Below are 22,613 nucleotides of genomic sequence, written 5' to 3' on the forward strand. Positions count from 1 at the left end.
CCTTCCAATTGCTGTCTCAAGGTCTCCTTGTCAGATTGTGTTTGAAATAGATTGGGCAAAGTCTTTATTCTCCTGATCCAAGTCCCTCAGATCCTTTCAAGTTTTCATTGAGATACTGTCTTCCTTTCTCTGTTATACGTCCAAGTCGCTCATCTAACCTGATGGAACCAAGTCTTCATAAGCAGTGGAAAACTACAGCTAGCAAATGCTCTCCTCTGAAAATCAAATCCCTGACTGTGCACAATGAATTCAAAAGATGAAATCTGGTAGTGAGAACACTGCATTAAGGTGTGAAAAACTGAGTTTTGCTGGTCAGCTCTGTGCTTCATTAAAAATGACTGTGGGTCACATCCTTAATATATATGAGTATTTCTTGCTAACACTGGTGGAATATATGCAGCTAGGACTCAGATTTTGGAATCTTTTTGTTGTCAGCTAAATCATAATAGTAAGAGACTATTCTGCTAGAAATAATTCTGCTGCTACTCTTGGAGTGGTATGTTCAAACAAGACATTGTAAAGACAAAACTAAATCAGTCAGTGAAGGATACACATACAAATAGCTGTAATATGAACTTGTCCTTAGTGGTTGAAAGCACAGCAAACCTTTAGTAGCCACTCTTGAAGGTTGATCTTCATTTTATATGTGTATAAAGCAACTGGGATTCATTATGTTTGGTTTTATTTCAAAACTGCAGTTTAAGGAGCACACCCCTAAAAAAGGAATGCCATCTGAGTTTGTTTTCTGCAAATTTGCAGTTATCAATTTCTATTTCTGATGCTTTGGGCTTCTAATAGAACTTGGCTCTCAGATGACCTGAGCAATCTTGGGCAGCACTTAGAACCTCTACCGCACAAGTTAGGTAAGTTGACCAAGCTTCTCCACTGAATGATGGGAGGAAAAGCATCTGTAACTACTTTGATTTGCAAAAAGATCTTCACTCTCTTCAATTAAAAACCAGTGTTAGTGTCTTATGAGTTAGTTACTCGTAAGTTAATGAATGTCCCATGCAGCTGTTCTGATGATTAAAGACTTCCAAGTGCATAGCTAAGGGCCCTGACATTTTTGAAGAAGTCCCTGGCACCACTATTTCCTCCCCAGAATGAGATGATGATAGAAGAGATTTGAAAAGTGTAAATAACTATGTAGACTTAAGATTTCATTATCCAAATACAAACTTCTGTGTATTCATTAATGTGATGTAGCTGTTACTGCTTACTCATCCAATGTTCAAATTAAGCATTTTTTGTCACAGCACAAGCTCGTGGTCTGAGAACATGATCCCAAGGAAATGAAGCATGACTGAGATGCTGGCAGACAGATTATTGGCTGGTGTTGTGCAGGAGGAAGTCTCCAAACTAAGAATGCTCAATCAATAGGGACAGTCTGTACAGGGCTGGGAGACTGGAAGCTTCTGAGCCATAGCTGGTGGTGGCAGTAGAGTATAAAAGCTACAGCTAAGGATTTCTTTGCTCAGACCATGGATTTTAATTCTGAGACACATCAGCTAAAGTAAGACTTTGAATGTGCAATCAGCTCATGATTACATGCTGAATATCTGAACCATGTTTGTAGGAATCAGCTGATGGTGATGGATAGCTATATGCTCTCTGTGGGATCCAAATCACGGCATTCTTAAATAACTTACTTGAATCCTTGACCCCTTTTCCTTTCCAAAACAAAGTGCAGAGTATCAGCCATTTCAGCCTTCTAGTTTCTAAAACCTTGAAGGGGTGCTGACAGTCATTTTACCTCTGCCAAAAAATATTGGAGGCCTGGTGAAATCCATTTCTTGGTCTTGTGGTGCCTTGACTTAATGAGAAGGCATTCAGGAGAGTGGTGAGCGAAGCTAAGGCCATTGCATAGATTCTATTCCAAGCCAGTGCCATGGAAATCTGAGGTGCAGTGCATAAAAGCACATTTTAACAATTTGTACAGATAAGCTATTCCATTTATTATTGTAAGGGTAGATGAGCCAATGGATGCAACAACTATTAAATTTTAGGTCTTTCAGGCTGTTTTGAAACACCTCATACATTTCTTTTACTGTAGCTGACATGGGATGGCATGGCAAAAGTTCTTCTTAGACTTAAATATACAACCAAATTACCTTGGCTTAAAAAACTGCAGTGAATCAACTGCCTTAATTAAGCACCAGCTTGCTATCAGCCTGCACGAATCACCACAGCTGCAATTTAGTCTAATCTTTCTCAATAAAAATTAGGCCACTTCTCCTTACGTTGCATATGCAGTGGGCTCCAGGAACATGTACCACAGCCATCTGTCTTTGGAGGTGGTGAATTGATTCTTTGCTCCTGAAAATTCCTGAGTTGGAAGGGACCCATGAGGATTATCTAGTCCAACTCGTAGCAGTAGTTGATATCGAATATAACAAGTGGTTGATGGTGAGTGCCCATTTATGCTGTAAGAAGTACTCCGATAGTCCTGATATAAACCAGAAAGTAAGATACCTTTCAACTTCGTACTTAAAACACACTGCCCACGATCACATTGTCTCATATGTAAGAAATCAATTGTGGGTTTATTTATTTGAAAATGATTCTGTTTTGCCATTTGCTAAGGTCACCATGAAAGTTTATGTAAAGAAAAGGTGTGTTCTGCTTATAATTGAATTCATGGTGAAGTTTTTCATTCAAAATATCCTAGACTTAAGCTACAATGCATTTATTCCAAGTGATCCTTCAGTACAGAGTGCTGGTTATCTATCTATTGAAATACAAATCTGCCTGCAGACAAAATCATAGCACTACTACTCATATGAATACATTTTTCTAGACATGCTGAAGAGCTAATGCACAGGGAATTGAACAATAAATATAGACAGAGAACAATCTTTCACATCATTAGTAATAGATTCTTTCTGTTACCTTGCCATTTTAGTCAAATTGTGAGCTTGCATAATTAGGAAGGCATTTACACAAGTGTGAAATAACCAGAATAAATTAGGGGAAGAAACAAAAATCCAAAAGCAATGGTCTTGATTTAAATAATATCCCTACTCATAGCTTGGCTAATTTACTATGGTAAATTACAGGATAAACATATTATATTGATTTCTTATGTACTAGAAATTTTTCTTCCACAGCTTTCTCAGCGTTTTTGTATTCCTGTCCTGCAACAAGTAAGAATATTTAAGAATATGTTGCAGCACTATAATCTTTCCAATTACCAGTATTTATCATTTATATTGCAGTAACATCTACTTCCTACCCTCTGATATAAATGCAGGGAATGTTTCAAGTCCAGCCCTTAACTCAAATACACAAGCTCAGGAAAATCTCCAGTTTTATGAACATTGAATTGTTTTGCAGCAAATAAGATTTTGTAACCACTTATTTTTGTTTATTACCAACTCTCTGTCCTAGGAAATGTGCCATATTGTTTTCAACTTGCAAAAGCAATTTAGACAACCCATTCATGCTTTTTTTTTTCAGTCATTTTACTTTTTCTGCATTTGGGGTAGGTTTTGGCTTTTACAAGTCCTAAACCAACTGGGATTTCAGTTTTCAGTATCAATATAACAGCAATCCAACCAGAGGTGTGTCTCAGTTCCCCAGGCTGGGGTCACATTGTAACTTGCATTTATAGTTAAATCAGCACAGAAGAGAAATGCTTTGGACCAAAATCTGGGGCCTGATTTGAAATTTAAATAAATACGCCCATTAGGATGTAGCCTAGAATGTTGGAAGTCCACGAAGACAAGACAGACAAACTGGATTCATAAGTCTTTGTTGTTGTTGTTTGATGTGGGAAATTGAAGAATAATGAGAGTAAATAGCCAGTGTCTGCAAAGGAAATGTGTGGCAGAGATAGGAGCCAACCAGCCCAGACCCTCAGCTACAGAACCACCTTTTCTATGAATATATCTGCACCACCCTATGATGCTGATGCACAGTGTATTGATCAGTGTAGTTCTGAGACAGATGTGAGCTCAGGTCTTGAGAGCAGCCCTGTCTGGTTCTTGCAGTGCCTTAACACGGGGCAAGGTGACTCAAACATTAAAACTGATGGGCTTCAGTTCCAGATGTGCTCAGTGACAGCCACTACCTAAATGAATTTTTCAGTATTAACATGTCTTTACTTCAAGTAAGAAGAGCTGCCCTGTAATTCCTTTAGAATATACAGGCCTAACTCTCATATTGAGGAGAGACTGTGACTGGTGTTAATTTTGATGGAAAAAGGGAACAGTTATTGCAGAATATTTCCAGGCAGCATTTCCACAGAAACTGTTGGGACTATGGAATGCAAAATGTGTTTCCAAATCTTAATTAAATACCCACTGAACTAGAATGAAAAAATAGCAACTAAAGATGATACAGGTTTATATTCTCTTGTTTGTTTGTTTGTTTGTTTTAATAGGTTGTTATCTAAATTATACTTAGGAATAATAATTCTGTTAAATGCATATTGTAAGTAAATGACAAAATAAGTGCTCCTTCTCTTACAGAGTAGTTGTCAACAAAATCTACATTTCCACTGATTGTTTTGGAGAGATAGAAGAATGCTTTAATAATGCTGAAATCATAGTTAGAATCATTTATGGCCCACCGAGCTTAACTGCTGGGTGTTGTGTCTTCATGCCCTAGCAATTTATTTAATAATGTTTTCCCACCTTGAAACATAAAGAATCATCCCAGATCATCTGTTAGGAATGGTTGTTTCAATTGCTCAGTTGACTCTCGCTGGTGTAATTTAACATTTTCATTAGATCTTTTAGTAAAAGAAAAAATTTAGTCTTTTATGTTTTAAAGGCAAAATGCATGTCATGGTGGGAATCAGGTAGGAATTCCTATTGTTTAATGAATACTTGATGGATCCTGTAAAGTAATTATATAGTGTAATTAAATTATTTGAAATTCAGTTTTTAAGTTTGTTTCCTGAATAAGCTTAATTTGACTTTTGGGTAGGGAATAACTTTCTTTCAGTTAAATTCTCTGAAGGCAGAGAAGGGAATGTGTCATTTAAACATAGGTGGCTTGGGACTTCTTGAGTAAGGAAAACAAAGAGCTTCCTTGTTTTGATCTATTCTCTGTTTGAAGGCTTCTGTTCAGCATGGGGAAGTCATATAATTGCTATCAAATACTCACTATTCAGTGAGCTTATTTAAAATCTTTTTCAAAAAATATATTATACAGCTATTAATAAAAAAACTTTTAGGTGAAATAATAGTGAATCTCGGTTTCTCAGTGGGAATATCAATTGACAGAAATAATGCATGCAAATCCTCCTACAGAAACTGTTCTTCAAGATACAGCACATACAGGGACACAAATATTAACCAAATATTTTAGGAGCCTGGTTAATTAACCCTTACTGAGGCAAACTGATTTGGAACTCAGTGAAACCAGAAGGTGTTCTCTGAGACATTTCTAATGTCTCACTCCCTTTCTGGAAGAATTCTATCTGCATGCATTCAAAAATTTCCTTTTGTCTTGAATTAAGTCAGGCTTTTCTTTCTTTTTCTTTCTTTCTTTTTTTTTTTTTTTTTTTCTTTTCCTGTTGGCTGGCAGTCCTTCCCCAGGATATCTGTTTTCTCCTGAGCTAACTCCACTGTAGTTCCTTAATGAACCCCTCTTTATCACAGAACATGAACCAAGACTCATAGCTCACCATGTACTGCTGGACACCTGAATGGGATCTGTGAGTATCATAAATGAGTACAAAACTTAAACACTGTATTTCTCATCTCTTAGACTAAAAGAGAAATATATGCAGGCATCCCAGAAAAAATCTTTAGAAAAAGCTCGACTGTCCATAGCCTCTGAATTTAGGGCACAATCGCAGTTTGGAGACAGAACTAAAATACATTATAATGATAAAAAGGTACCCTCCATAGAAGTAAGATTCAGCTATGGATGTTTGGCTTGAATGTGGAATGCTTCTGAACCAGAAATTTTGGTTCAAATCCATCTCTCACTGTGCCTACCTGTAAATAAAAAGGTTTTCATGGCTGATTAGAACAGTTAGGAGAGCTGAGCCAGCAGCTGAACAGTCAAGGTCTGAGTATATCATAAAATGGCAGGGAATGAACTGTGCTGAAGGAAGGAACCAGCAGCAGTGTGTTCTGTCTTCGAGGCATTAATCAGGTATTTACTGCATACTCTGCATCTTTACTTCTAAAAAACACAATTTAATCTAAACAACACTGTTTTTATTTTATTTTTTGGTGGAAAGTTAAATAATCATGTTTTATGGAAGATCATTTATGTGCTTCTTTTTATGTTAGAGTTTTAAGTAGGTATCCCAAATTAATTCTCTAATTCAAGTTTTTAAAAAGTGACTGTGTTCAAGATGGACCATAAGAGCATGCAACCTGCCAGCTTAATTAAGTTTCTGGAATGCTTCTGGGCAAAATTAATATATGTGGATGAATGCCAAAATCAGCCTGACTGAACAGATTTTAGCTAGCACACAACAACTCTGAGAAACACAAGGACCTTAAAGTACCCAGCCTAGCAATATTAATTACAGTGGTTAGAGAACTGTCTATCGTTTTGGTAGGTGCCAATCTGCATTTACTGTTGTTTATTTCCAAGCCAATATGGTTATCTGAACAATCTTGCAGTTAAATTAAAAATTAGAAAATGATTTGCCATAATTCTCTGTTTCAAGCTCTTAATAAAGTGTCACTGATGAAAACAGAAAGTTAGAGTTACTCAAATAGCCTGAAAGTAAAATTAAATTAGTTCATAATGCAATAAAGGCCTCTGATACTAATGTTGTTTGTGCACATGGCCTTTGTCTCCTTCTAGAAAAAAAGTCTCAGAATTAAACTCAACACACCATCTCCTAATGTTTGATTCTTCATGTCCATGCCTTGCCAAGATGATAGCTCTACTGCCATCACACGTGCTTCAGTGGCTTGTTTTGCAACAATAACATGGACATACTGTGGCAGGGGCAGGTTTTCTAGTTCAGCAAAATCAGAAAATTCATCCTGATATCTTTCGTGAAACACAGCTCCCATTGATAGTAGAGGAAGGCTAACCCAAGAAGACCAGGGTCAGATCTTTCCAAAATTGGTGTTGTTGATCAGCTCTGGTAAGCAGCTATGGGAGTTTCATGTATTGAAAATGTAGCATTGCACTGCTATATCATATGGTGGTAGTCACAGAGAAACTGATTAATTGATGTAAATCAAGAACAGATGCATTCTGATCTTTTAATTCTCCCATGAAGGAAGTAAACGTTACCAATCTCTCTCCTGTTCTGTGAAAATCTCTCCTCAGTATAAAGTGGCTTAGGGACACTGTGAAGCAACGCAGTGCATGGGCTGCTTTCACCAAGACTTTCCCTGAAATGTGAAGGCATCTTTGCGAGTGATGCTCTCCTTGGTATTTTGTGGAGAGTTTTTGGTGATGAAGATTCTTTATCAGAGAATACATATTTAGAAAATGTGCTGGAATCAGAAATTCTCTCTGCTACTTCTCTTCCTTTGCTTTGCAGTTATCAGTAGGAACTTGATATTTATCAGGTTCAGAACAGTAACTGATTTACTCAGTTTTCCTCTTCCATTGGTAGATGTTGAGCTTTAAATTTAACCACTGATTAATGGCCTACTCCTGAAAACTTCCTGTCACATTTAAGTGACATAAGCTCGTCCATCTGAGCAAGGTAGTTTCAAAAGCAGGATAAACCCTGGAGCCCGCTTTCCTGTGCTTTGTAGTGTTTGTCTGGATTTTCTAATATCTGAGTTATGGGCTCTTAAGCACTCACCATCTGACAGATACACATGATATAATCGCAAACATTTCCTTTCTTCAGAATGCAATGCTGAAAGTATGGATCCTGCTGATCACTATGGCAGTTCAACAAATTTAGTGATGGCAACTTGTTCTACAAGTGCTGTAGTGAAATTGTGGTTAGATTTATAGCTGAACACTAAAAAGACTTCAAATATGTTTTGAAGTAACAAAGATTGATCTTTCTTTCAAGGACTTGTACCAACTTAAAAAAGCACAGCTTAAAAAGTACAAAAATAATACTTGCATACCATGTCCTCTTACTTTTTCTGAACCTTACTATGAATAACATGGGAAGGATGTCTGTTCCACAAGGAGGTTTATAACAAAACTCCTACTGATTTCGGTAGGAAAGTCCTCTTCCTAGTCTCAGATCAACCAAGTTAAGGAAATACATCGCATACAGTATTTACAAATACATGCACTAAAATATGCACACAAATACTGAGGGGATGGCATTATATAATAATGTTAAAAATGAGAACCTGGTATTTTTATCTCCTAGTTTCTAATCACATTTCATTAAGAGTAACAACAGCACCTTATTTCCCTGGTGTTCATGTCACAATTGGTTTTAAATCCTGTCTGTTATGTAGCCTGACATTTTTTTGTGTGCAATTACCTTTCAGGAAATAGTAGTATAGCTGAGCAATAAACTATTAGCAATGTAGGCATTGGTGTACCTAGAATTAACGATAAAGATGCAGTGTATATCTGGCTATTTAACTGCTTGTCTTACGACTTGAGATTATTTTAAAAGCACAAGGTGTTTTGAGCTTGGACTTTGCTCAGTGTGCTGGTCTTTTGAGGTTCTTTTGAATTACTGAAGGTTACATGCGGATTCTCACAAAAGCACGCATAAAAATATGTAACCTCAAGACATATGAGCAAATTAATTTGGACAAAATGGGACATTTTATCCCTGGGGTAACTGCATGGCAGCTGGTGGCAGTAAGCCAGACACTGATTTGGACCATCAAATGTTATATTGTTTATGTAGAAGTTATTTCTAGTTGGAGCTGGTTTAGTTCAGTTTGGCCATCTTGAAGCTCATCTGGGAGAGTTGTCTGCAGACTTTATTGAGGTCTGCCGTTCGACTCCAGTAATGTTCAGGATTACAGCGTTTGCATGGGAGATTTTACTAACTGGTTGAGACAGCTCCACTGTTCTTAATGCTTGTGAATATAAAGGGGTATAAATATTGGGAAATATATTTTTGCAGAAATAAATAAGCTTCAGGCACAACAGGCACAGCTGTAAAATATTAGATGTCTTCATAAGGAAAATGTTCCTCATTTTTTACAAGTACTGTTTGTGGCTGTTCCAGCTTCCTTTGAAGTCAGTTTTGCCGTTGATTTAAGTGGGAATTCTATGGGGCATAGGCAGTTTTAGTCATCATTTTTTCACATTTTCCCCATTTCATTCTAACAGCTCAGAGCTTTCAACACTGATATCTTTGAATGAGCCATGAAACTCTCTGCATCTCTACATCTCCTAGTGCTGACAGCTGCTTGAAAACAATATTGAGGCTCAGAGACTGAGATTTACTTGGTACCTCTCTCTAGCAGTACGTGTCTGAAAGTTTTGAGTTTTGGACATCATTTAGATTCACTTCCACATCTTTAGCCCCAGTAGACCAAAGAGATGAAATTCAGAAAAACCAGACAGCTCTGAGAAGTTGATAGAGCTCTCTGGAAAGCATTGATGTATCTACTGTATCAGAAGAAAATAAATATCGCCTAATGTTTGTAAAGAGTTTTGAAGGTGAAATGTGCTATATAAATGATGCATCATCATTATTTATAATAGTAGCACAATATGCCTCAAGAAGTAATTATGGAACTTAATAAGAAATTAATTTTCCATAGATTTTATTTTAAACATCCCATAAAAGTTAATAGAAAATTACAGCCCTGCTCTGGTAGCCTCACATAATGATTCTGAAGACCTAAAGGAAGGACATAATTCTTCCTGTGGAAAACAGAATTCCCACAGAATCTAACAAGTTTCATGTCTTTTACGTACTACAGGAATTTTTTTTTAATGTTGCAATATGTGAAGTGACTTTTTCACAGTAATCCTTTTTTCACATGCTTTGCAAAGCTGTAAATAAAAAAAAAAAAAAAATTCAAAGCTTCTCATCCTGTACAGAAGAAAGAGTAGCATTAGTGATAAGATTTATAAATTGAAATGACATTTAATTTTACCTGCATGTTCTAGCACCTCAAGAGCTGTTACATAGTGTTTAAAATACAGGTATGTAGGGTTTGTTAATATCAGTTTAACTGTAGAACAGAATCACAGAATCACAGAATGACCTGGGTTGGAGGGGACCTCAAGGATCATGTAGTTCCAACCCCCCTGCCTAGCAGGGCCACCAAACATACACCTTTACTAGATCAGGTTGCCCAGAACCCTGGACACCAATGGAGCTAAGGGCAATTTTACTTGTAAGCTTTAGTCTTAACATTTCCACTAAGCATAAAAGCAAATACATCAATTTTATTTGCATGCTGGTCTTTTCTATAGTTTCCATTTTCTCTTCTTCCCTCTTTTTTCTTCATCTCTCTGCATTTTTTGATTTCTTGCCTGTATTTTTCCACTTATGCTTGCTAGTATGAAAATGTCTTACTGATGAACTGTAGTATTCCAGCAACATTTTGTTACTCCTGGAAGAAATATTCTGAGAACTTAAATAAAACGGGGGAAGTTACTGAAAAGTTACTGAAATGAGAAAAGTGAGAGCATCATGCATTAACAAAGTCCTCTCTTCAGAACTTTTGTTTTTTTGCTGTCAGCCCTTGCTTTTTTTAACTAAAACAATCCCAAATTGCACTTTAAATTCAAAGAGTTGTGAGTAGAATTAGAAAGAACTACTTTACATCTTTTATGAAGTTAATAAGGAGTGTTAAGGGGTTCTTCATTAATTTTCTGTCCTTTGTGAAAAGTCATCAGCCTTAAGACTGTTGGTGCAGCAAAGAATTTGAGAAGTACAAATCCTTAGAATTCTCTGTGGAGAATTTATCTGCATATTGGTGTTTGGTTTTAGGGATGTGTAGAGGTCTATTGACACGTTCTTTGCCCAGCTTCAAATTAATTGAACTTTGCCCCTACCCACTCCCTCCTCTGAGTTGTGATGCTAGCAATCAGCTCCCAGCAGCCTGAGATACAAGAAAGGAGACAGCAAAAATAGGCAAAGCAGCTTTTTCTTAGATAAGAATAATCTTTTAGAAATGAGGAGCATATTGTGGAATTTACAGATTGACTAATCCCAGGATTTGTCATTCAGTACAAAGAACCCTGCTTCAAAAATGGGAAGAACAAGACTGTCACACTGCATTCCCCAAAATAGCTTAGCAGTAATGGAGTCTGAAAAGGAAGGCGCATGCTGGAAACAGGTCTGACTGGACTGGGGACAAGTTTGTGTTGTTTCCTCATACAAAACAAGTTGTTTTTGCATTAGAAAAGGACAGTGTGAACCAACTTTCTTACTCTAGTAAGCAAAAAGGATGTCCAGATCCATCTCTGAGTCTTGAATGACACTTGGGACATGATGGGCTGTGCCCGAACAGCTGGCAGTTATAACCATGTGCCATATGAAGCAGAGGAGCACTGAATGGTTATACACTGAGGAGGACACTGCATGCCAGAAGAGGCTCACTAACAGAGTTCAGACAGGGGCCAGACGTGGTGCCGCGAGGATTCTGAAGATGCTTTGTGACACAGAGCTCTGTGCAAAGCTGCAGCTCGTGGGAAGCACTCTCACTCTGCCCTTTGCCTCCTCTGCCTCCTGCAGTGAGTCTGCAAGGAGTAAGGATAAAAGAGCAAGCTTTTCCCTGCTGAGTACAGTCTCGGAATGAAGAACCTAATGATAGTGTGATATTGTTTTTTAAAAAAGCAATATTAAGCCTAAAAGCAGCACTCTTGAGATGAAGTTGAGATTCTTAATATCCTTATTCTCCAACATGGGGTCTGTTTTCCAGATGAATGTGCTGACCAAGGAGATTAGGTTGCAGAGAGGAATGGTCATTTAACATTCAAGGGACCTGCAATAGCAATTTGCAGAGTAGAAGTATTTGGCTTTCAGCAGCAGTGCCTTTCCCTATATGTCTTCCTTTATTTTATATTTATTTAGCCAAACCATCCAACGTTGCTGTGAGACATTCTGACAACAACAAAAAAAATAGATTTCCAATTTTTGTAAAAAATTCATCTGAAAAAAGTCAGTTTTTGACCCATCAAAACTATTACATTCCCTCGTCTTTAACATAAATATATGTTAAATAGAACATTTTGTTTATAGCACATTACTGCTATCCCATCAGTCTTATTTCATTTCTCAAGTGCAATTTGCGAATGTCTCTTACATACAAATAATGTAATGAGTGCAAGGCAAAATTTGACTTTACCATTGTTTAAAGGGATCGTTAGTCAAGAATTCCTGTGCCTTTTTCTGAAAAGGCTGCACTACAACAACAATTTTTTCATTTTCAGCAGAGAGAAATTTGTCTCTCCAGAAGCAGCTGGGAAGCCAGATGGAAAGTTTGTGTTTCTTCATCTCATTATTTTTTTTTTCTTGCTTGCTTTATTATAAGTTCTCTACCATTAGATTGAGTTTACAGAACTTTTTCTCAGAAAGTAGATAAAATTAATATATGCCCATGATGAGATTTGACTATTGCCTCTTTAGGAAGTTCTGTGTTACACTGCAGAGTTGCAAGGTCAGAAATTTGTTTGCCTTTTGGAACAAGTGCATACAATGAACCCTGTAAGAGCCAGGTGGTCACAAAGAATGCAGGAGAAAGCAAGGGAGAGCCAAATTCTGGCTCAAGACTTCTGTCTCTGAATTGACCTTCAGTCATATTTTCAGAGTGAGCTCCCAGTAAAAGGTAAATGTCCCAGACATTTACCTGCTATAAACTGATTTTTCTCTTAGAAGAATTATGTAGCTGAGGAGATATAGTCAGACAAGTTCCATTTGGTTCCTTAAGCTCCCTAACAGAACAGAGGGAATTTCAGCTGTAGAGTATGCTTCCTATCAAACCATTTCTGGAGGGCATATTCCATCTTCGGAACTAGCACATGATTCTGGATCCACAGATTTCTGGATCTGCACCTTGACTGCCAGTTTCTTTTTCTTTCTAATGGGACCGGTTAAGTCCTAAGCTTTTCATCCTTCTCCCTTTGATATGTCACTGACAATTTGGAAAATGAAAGTGCATGTATATTTACCCTTCCTGTGAAAGCTAAATAGTACTGAAGTCTGCAATACCAAATGTTTGTTATTTGTAGCTTTGGCTATTTCTGACTCTGATATTTTTCTGACTTGAATTTGCTGAATTAGTCTTAAGTTTCAGCAATATTTGATATGCTTAATTCTTGATGTGAAAGGGAAATGACTCCCATACTTTTGAAGAGATCGTATTATAGAGCATCCTTATTTTATGTCTTTCAGTGATATCCAGCAGAGATTGATCTTTTAGATTGCGTTCACTCTTCTTTGCCTAAGTTATCAAACTTAGAATGAAATTAATGAACTAATTAATTAATTATATTAATGAATCATATATATTGTCTGTCAATTATTAATTATAATCACTTTAATTACCATAATCATACAAATTTACATACACGTTTGTAAGCAATATTGTCACCTTCTTTGGCCTTTTAATTGTTACAATATTAAGCTGTATCTCAACCCTTATACATCATTCATAGATTTTTTTTTCTTTTACTGATCGCTTCTTTTCTGACATAATTATGACACTGACACAAAATAGCTGCCTGCACAGATGTGAATTCAACTGTGTTAATTTTTGTCTCCCTAAAAAGGCATTTGGGAAATCAGCCCCTTCATTTTGTCAAACACTTTCTTCTTCCATCTACAAAATGCCCTTGCTGAGTGAACACCATAGCGTGCAGCCATACAGGCATGGTTGTACAAGGCATGTTGCAAAATGAGTGAGTACTTGCTCTAAAGCACTGTTTGTGGAAAGCTTGTGTTTCCATTTATGCAGGACAATGTTGTTGCAGGTGTGGTATTTGCAGATATCAACAGGAGCATTTGCAAAATCCCTATTGGGCTGAATGGTGTATTGGTTTATTTTCTTCTTCTCCAAGGGAGGTGCAGATGGCAGGATATTTTTTTACTTTAACTGATTTAAAATAGTGCAGTATAGGACTTATAACATTCAATTTTTCTGTTTCTAAGACAGAGAGTGAAACAGCAGATACTGTTCTGCTAGTCAAGGCAACTTACCAAATCCCATCTGAAAATAAAGGGTTCAATGACATATTTGAGCAGAACAATATGTCTTGGCTTCTTGACCCTTTTTCAAGAGCCAGATGGTAAATGTTCTCTTGCCTGGGTTCTGTGTGGAAAACAGGCAAGTTATTTTGCTAAGGAAATGGCAGGAGTGTCAGAATCAATAGAGTTGGAAATCTCAAAGCATGTGCCTTCTCCTGACAGATCTAGGAAAGCTGAGGATAGTGGTGAGCTGTAATGAGGCAGTTGTAGAGAGCTGTGATTCTGCTCTGCAAACAGGGCAATTTTTTAATGACTTCTCATAATGTATTCTTTTCAGTGTTACATCATCACAAGGAATTGCACAGAAGTGGACTGCAGTACTATGGATTGTACACCTTAAAAAAATGTCTATGGTCTATAGGATTCTATGTTGAAAATAGGTAGTGCTTGTATCTGACCACGGAGACACATTATAGCCTATAATAAAATGTTGTACTGCTTACAAAAGTGCTGATCATTTCCATTATTTATTAAGGGGTTATGGTTACATATTTAGAGAGAGATTCAGCCATACTTATCTGAACTTGATGGTTTTTACCTGTGGTTTGTGGCTCCATGCATGTCAGTGGGAAGGTGCCATGGGCAGCCTGGCATATGGAAATATCCCTTTTTGTTTTATAAAAGGAAATGCATGAAAAGAAGAAGAGAGCAAAGCATAGAAGCTGGCACTTAGTATGGCCAGAGGATGCAACTGAATTGCGAGTTTTCCATGCTTTCCCCAATGATATAAACATAGAACAGATTTATGTTGCCTCCAATCTGAAATTCAACCAGCTTCTTTAAAACAAATTGCTGACTCCCATAAAGTAGAAGAATAATGGATGGAAACTTTTCTCATGTTTGAAGAGAAATGGGAAAGTACTTAAAAGTGATAAGGCATTGTGGAATGATTTACAGGCTTGTTTTGGGGTGGGATCTTAAATCACTTCAGTCCTTATAGGATAATTAAACTGCTTAGAACATGGCCTTTTCAAGATAACTGGTATGACTGCAAACCTCTGTGATTATATTCAGAAATACATCAATTTTTAGCCACGATGAAACATTTTTAAGAGCCTATTTAAATATGGAAGTAAATGAGTATATGTCCTATGTACCAGTTTTTCAGCCACGCTAGCCAGGTTTAAAAGTAATACAGTTTTGCAAACAGGAGTTTGGAATTCATTTAAAAAGATTTACCAGCTCATGAAACTAGACAGAGGGATTCAATTAAGGTTATTGGAAATGAGAGGTAGCTTGGATTAATCTTGGATGCTAGATTAGTTGATGAATGTAGCTCTTTTTGCTGTTCTCAGTGGATATTAATTTGTGGTGCTGTGTTCATTTTTCATAGAGATATACCATGTATTTTAAAGATTTTTCACTACTTGAGCTACTTAAACATTCTTCTTTTTGGCTACTTTGTTTTGTGATGTATTCTGCTTTTGATGGTTATTGTTTTGTAAGTCACAAGACAGTTTTACCAAACTCACAAGATAACTTCAGATTCTTTACCTTGGATGACGTCTTCAAAGCAATTTTTGGAAGCACCTACCAAATAAAGAATACCAAGCCCCAACTCTAAAAGAATTTGTGATTCCCTCTCTTCCAAAAGCAATTACTCAAAAAGAAAAAATTCAAATAATAAACCACCCAATTACAAAAATACATTAAATAAAGGTCAATCACACCAACGCTAAGAGAATAATAAGTATAACAATGGAAAATACAGTTGGGTTTAACATTTTAGAATATAAAAATTCCTCAGTAGCCAAGAAACACGTTCCCTGGAAGCAAGCCTTGATGAGTCCAATTTGTTTACCATTTCTCATGGACTCAAATGCTATTGTGTGCCCTGGACAATGCAATTCCATTTTCAGACTAAGGTCAAAATCTGTTCTTATTGCTTTCAGTAGTGGTTCTATCTATGCTTTATAGTATTCACCATTGTTACGATGAAAGCCTATTTCAATGTATGGACAGCAATAGAAACACTATTTAGGTGAAAGCTCTTTTATAAAAAGCATGAATATCGATTCTTTTAGGATTCAAACTTGTTTGTAATATAGGAAAAGCCCTTATTCTGAATATGTCTGGTAAATGAATGTTTGAAAAAAGAACTTTTCAATAAGTCCAAACATTTTTTTTTAACGGTGAGACATAACCTTCATTTAAAACCACCCCTTACACATGCTTGGTTTTCTTTCTACATCTTTTGTTCTCATTTTAGAAAAGATGGCTTTTGTTCATTATTTCAGTTAAAAAGTAATCTATTTCAGATAATTTTGAAAACAGTGCTTTTTTGGAAGTCCAATTGCCATATTTTAATCTGTTATTACATTACATAATGAATGATGAGACATATTCTCAACAATGTGGACCTCTGCCATTTTTAAAACAGCGAATCTGGCCAATTTTATTGATTTTAGCAATGGTTTCCAAAGAGAAAGGTTACCTGAAATGTAAATGATAAGCATAAAGGCTTTATTCTGTAACATATTTCAAGAAAATATATAAGAACATTAGGTTCTTCTGTTTTGCAGACGTTTCAACCATGCCAAATCTATTTGGGCTCTGGAGCAGGATGTGGAAAATATATTCCTAAATGAAAGAATTCTATCAGAGTGACATAAAGCAATGTACTCACTCCCTTGTTCTTCTGTAGTAACTCCTACTACTTTGTACCCATAGAGGCTGACACCTAACAGTTATGTGGGCAGGGTTGGGAATTAATAAATACCTTAAGTCCAGAAGTTGTCAGGAAAACTGCAAGAGACAAAGAGTTGAGGAGATTCAAGTTGCAAGTTTGCGGCTGCCAAAAGAACAAGAAATGCTGTATGTTAGAACCAAGCTTGTGTCACAGACAGATCTATTAGACTAACTGGCAATTTATACTTATTGTTCAGTCCTTGTCACAAGTACTGTCCTTCAACAGATCTTTCTGAATCCGCCCTGTGTTTACTTATGTACAATATTAATTTTGTGCTTTGTTATTAATACTTGCATTGCTTACTAATGACTTAAGATTCAAATGTTTTTTTTTAAAAGAGATATTTCCAGATGGTGCTCTAAATTTGTGCCTTTTAATGTTCATGTTTTCACAGTTAAGCAAATTTGGCTTTCTGAAACCAGTATGCTCATTTTTCACTATTGTTAGTTATATTTCAGACATGCTTAAACTTATACATGTGTGTATATGCACACTAATATAGTAGTTTCTAAGTCATGAAGGGGTTGTGTCCATTTGCAGTGATGCTTCCCATTCTTCTGCCCTCTCTTATTTTACTAGAGGGAATCTGCTAACAGTAAGATTAAGATCGGGCTTTTCTTAAAACCAACCAGTACTGTTTGTGTATGATTATATTGGAATATATTAGAGGATGGCCTTAATATTTCTAAATTTGTTGTTAGTGGCACAGCACAATCAAATGTGTCGGTATTAGTCAGACTCCATTAACTAACTTCTCAGTGAATGGTTGTACTGAGATATAATAAATAGTAATAAGAATATTCTTTTGCTGTCTTTTGTTCATTTATATTTTCTGTCTTTACTTCTCTCGCTTTATGTTTACCTATGTCTAAGTAAGGTTTTAAAGCATAAACATGTTGATTTTAGTGGAATATTGATAAAGCATTAAAATAAGTAATGGATTTTATACTATAACCTTCTCTGGGTTTACAGTGTAGTTGGAATGAACAGATTTTTCAGCTGGGACAGAGGTTGTAGCCTTAAAGCTTCTATGCTTCAATAGCTACCAAAGTTCCTGCCATTTTCTAAAATGATCTGTTTCCAGTGGGCATGTGAAGCACTACTTAGCAAGATAGCCCACAGTCTATGACTTCCATTTCACGCTTCAGTGTTTTACTGTTATGTGCACACTTAAAGTGCAATGAATTCTGTTTGTTACCACTCAGATGGTGAGACAGTGTAAAAGTATCTGTTAAAGAAGATTTCATTTAAACTCTGTGCTTTTTGCTAAGACCGTTGCACGTGCCAGTTGGTTGCATGTGATAAGAGGTGCTAAGCTTGCATTTAGTTTATTTTGCTCTTTTTTTTTTTTCTTTTTTTTTTGCTGATGCTTAAATGAGGTTAGACAGTAGCTCTGTGGTATTTGGGTTCAGATTCTTTCTGCAACTGGGCCATGGCCACACATGCAACTCACCTGACACCTGATCTTTATTTCACTTTTTGGACAGAAAAAAAAACTTTAGGTGCAAAAGACAGCTTGAGGACAGATCTTTGAAACTTGACCGGATTTGTGTTTCTGAACTCAGGTAACCATCCAGGAAAATACTCTGTAATTTTAAGTTTGTAAACAGTTTCTCAAAGTGTACAATACATGTCTAGTATACAAAGCCAGTTCTTGTTTGCCTTTGAATCCTTTACTTCTATTGCCATGGCACCAGATATTATGCTTAATTGCCAGCCACAAGTCCCTTTTGTAAAGTGAATATTTCTACTTCATTTTACTCTGAGAACTGTCCTTAGTTGGGCATTTTGTTTAAAACTGGAGAATGAAATGATAAAAAGTGCTGTATACTTTTAAGTTCTCTGAAATAGAGACAGTGGTATAGATGGGCATAACTGTATTGATTTCACCACAGCTTTGTTTATCTGTATTTCAAGAAATCTCACTACTTTACTAGTAGGGAACTAGACCAGCAGAAATCTATATTCAAAGGAGGCAGTAGCAATTTTACTATTAAAAACATTCCAAAAATCTAAGTGTAGTTACTGTGCCTGTATTATAAAAGAAAAGAATTATAGGACATAGAATTAAAAAAACATACATTCTTCAGTCTAGTATTTTTGTCTTGTCTGGCTCCGAAGCAGAGTCAGCTTGACTTGCTCTTTTAGTGAGCAGACAGAAAAAGAAAACTGTATTTTTCAAGAATGGAGGGGATACAAATGATACTTCTTTAGCTGATATGTTTAGCACCAAGATCATTTTATTTCTCCTGCTTTATAAATCAGTATTACAACTGCTGTAGTTTGCTTTGAGACTTATTTTGAGTTCTGTCTTTTTGGTGGGCTAGAGAGGCTGTGACATGGAGCCTCTGCATCCAGCAGAAGCAAAAGTGGTTACTGAGGTTGGGCATGAAGCAAATAATGAATGCCACAATTAATGCTAGCAAGCATTCTGCAGAATATTAATACAGCCCTACAGCCCATCAAGTTCTGGGAACCAAGGCCAGGATGTTCCCAGGGTGCAAAGTGGAAAGCAGAATATTTTCAAAGCTATGACTTACTAAATACTAATTAGTTTACTAATGGTACACTATTTACTTTCCTAATTATCAATCTCATTTGCTTTTGCTTTACACAAAAAGGATGTGGAATGTGTATGGTTAATTACAGATATTTACCCAGGATATTGTCAATATGCCATTTGAATGTTGTAGGTATAATAATTACTTTTTAATGTGTATGCTTCCTCTGTACAAAACTCTGTCTTTAATGTGCAGTTTTTGAAGACATCTAAACTCTTTGGTGCATCTAAGAGCATAGAGGAAATGTAGGGTCACTATCCAACGTGATACCGTAACTTTAATAAGCTCATTTCTTAGATATCTACCATTCTGCATCCATAAATGGAAACTCACTTCCACCTAATACGGCAAACTTTTATTGCATTAAAATATTAAACATTACACTGTCTAAACTTGTGCCATGAAAAGTAGCACCAGTCATAATAAAGGCAGTAGTTTTAATTCTAGGCAGGTATTTCACAGGATTCTTTAAATATTCATTATGCATATGCCCAAAAGTCAGTACATAGTCTTAAAATTTCACTACTAAGCTTCTCAAGGTCCTAATTAAAATAACCATATGCAGTAGCTGATATCCTCTTTTCTATACTTAATACATTCTTATATTATAACTGCAGTAATCTGGATCGAGCTATAAGAAAGGTGAATGAGTTTTATTTCTGCCTGACAGCATTTTGTAAAACCCACGTTGCTGCTGGATGAGAAGCACATACCAGCACCTGCTTTCTTTTTCTCCTTGGGCATGTTATGTTTTCCTTCAATGATTTGTTTCTTAGTGCTATTAGCTTTTAAGGCCACTTTGGCTTGAAAAAGCACTACATTTAATATTTAATTGAAAAAGTGTAAAGGAAGGAAGCAAAAATACATTTTGTTCTTTTATCTGTGCATCCTTTTTATACTGTTGATACAGAAGGAGATAGAGATGGCAAAAACATCACATACGCATATGAAGCGTTGCATCCCTGCTAGGCAAATACAGAGCTTTGTAGCATCACAAAGGACCATCGCTGTCCTGACTGCAGTTTTCCTGCGGGATGACTGCATTGTAAAATAAACTCAAAGCATTATAAACTTCAGAAAGAGCTTTAGAGGCTTGCTCCATGACAGAGTGAGTCTCTTGTGGCAGCCACAAGAAAGGTCTGTGGGATTTGAGGTCCTGCCATGACGTCTGAAGTGAGTCGTAGAGATTCCAGGGGATGACATAGAACAGGAGGGTGAGGTAAGGGCTGACATGGTCAAAATCTGTATCAGAAAAACAGGCAAACAGTTCTGCCCCCAAATACTCTTTCCTACTGTTAGAGAGATATTTGTCTTTTGATTACTTCAAACTTAATTGTTTCATTCCTATCTCAGGCGATCTGTCATCTAGGTGGCTCCCAAGCTATTTGGAGCAGATATAATACTGTGCAGTGTGGTTCTCCGTAGTTGTACCTCACTCGGCTCTGAGCAAGCTGCCCCCAGGACTACGCAGTCACAGTGCCAAGTCTGGGCTAATTTGACCCCCTGGGAAGTGGCTGTTCTTTTTGCTGGGTTGCTTCTGCCACATTGAGTGGTGGCAATTTGTGGGGGTATCCCTTCCCATGGCTCTGTTTGTGTACCCATACCCTGGATGCCTCTGAGATTATAGTCAGAAGCTGTAAGCCTACCTGGAGGCCTATCCCTTTTTCTACTTAATAAACAAATGTCTGTTTTCAATATTGATTTAGATATTTGGATACTTTTAGAGATTACCCAGGCATGGCTTTTGTGGAGGTGTGTGTGTGTTTGTTTGTTTACTTTTAATATATGTGAATGAAATTGCTGCACTAGGATTTAAAAACCAAACCTCTTTAATATCTGTCTCATGAAACCAATATTGTTTCTTGTTGATTTCTTCTCTGCTGGAAATACCCCTCAAACTTATCCAAATTTAACACTGAGAAGAGAGGACAGGAATGTGATTTACAGTAGAAAGTCTTCAAGCTGTGTCATACTTCTCCATCGATGGCCATCTAAGTGATTTTATGTGCTGTGCATCACTGTAATTCAAAAGGCTTGCCACAGCACCCCCTAGTTTGTCTACTGGTCAGGTAATGGTGGGGCTTCTATGTCAGTGAATAGATGTCTCATAAGAGACATCCAGTCCTCTGTGATTTATTTTTATATAGTATGGCAGATCTCACAGTGTCTCCTTAATATTCCAACCATGAGACTTAAGGCAACAGCAAAAAATGATTTTAGGACAATTCTGGAGCAAGCCAAGCTTTAGGAGACTGATCCTACTTCTGCTGCTGAAGGCTGCAGTGTTCTAGCAAGCAGCAGTGTTGGTCCCTGCTGCTGGGAGAGTTACTAATGGAAATCTGGGATTCTACTAAGAGCTGCTGCAGTCTGTTAGAAATCATGCATGCTATTTAGGAGACTATATCAAAACTTTGTGCCCATCATAATTCATCTATTATTTTCATATTTGGTTTCCAATTATTTTTCTATGAAAACTCACTGTTGTGCCCAACTATGGATTTTGATGCTGTTCAAATTCCGAGTCAGATAACAGCAATACAGCTTTTATTAAAAAAATAATCGTGAAACTTAAATGAGGCACATAACCAAAGAGGTGACATTTTATTCAGCTAGTGACAATTCTAGAAAACAAACAAACAAACAAAAAACAATATCTTGTGAGGTTTTAACTGGCCATTCATTTCAGTGGAGAAATCTATTTGGGAATCTGTAATGCAGCACGATTCAATGTGTTTGTGTCCCTCTCCTTAGTAACCTTTCCTTTATCATTCAAAGGAAGTCTTTGTTTTCTGTGCCTCTGCATCAGCAGTCTGAGAAGCCATAGGTGTGATTATGAACCCCAAATTTGTCCAATATAAGTATTATTAGATAGTGAAATCCATGCATGCTATAAAGCCACATGGGATCAGTGGAGATGGTTAAAAAGAAAATGAATGCGGCTCACTGATCAATATGGTCTATGATTTCTTGGCAGAATATTTATCCATTTTTACAGGAAAATGTGCAGAATTTTTAATCCAGTATTTGAGTTCATCACAGTCTGGAGTCTGTGTATGTGTGAAGTTTAGTTTTCCTTTTTGCATGTTCCCTTCTAACCCATACACCTTAACGTAATTCCAGTGTTTTTTTACTGGGTATAAAATATATTCCTAAATGCTCAGCATGCCCACATTTGCTTTTTTTCACCTAGGATGTATTTTCCTACCAGATGTGTCCTATTATGAATGCAAATTTTCCAAATATTGGATTATTCCAGCGACAGAACTCATGACCCTGTACCTTCCCCTGTGTG

At 36.7% G+C, this 22,613-nt stretch overlaps 1 long non-coding RNA gene across 1 annotated transcript in view; it reads left to right on the plus strand.

Moving 5' to 3' along the window:
• LOC149916007 (uncharacterized) overlaps window positions 1-22,613 on the plus strand; it is a 202,101-nt gene that overhangs the window by 171,762 nt on the left and 7,726 nt on the right. The gene's annotated exons all lie outside the window — the stretch shown is intronic.

Source organism: Phasianus colchicus, chromosome 14 (assembly GCF_987193195.1).
Source record: "Phasianus colchicus chromosome 14, bPhaCol1.hap1.1, whole genome shotgun sequence".
Taxonomy (NCBI): domain Eukaryota; kingdom Metazoa; phylum Chordata; class Aves; order Galliformes; family Phasianidae; genus Phasianus; species Phasianus colchicus.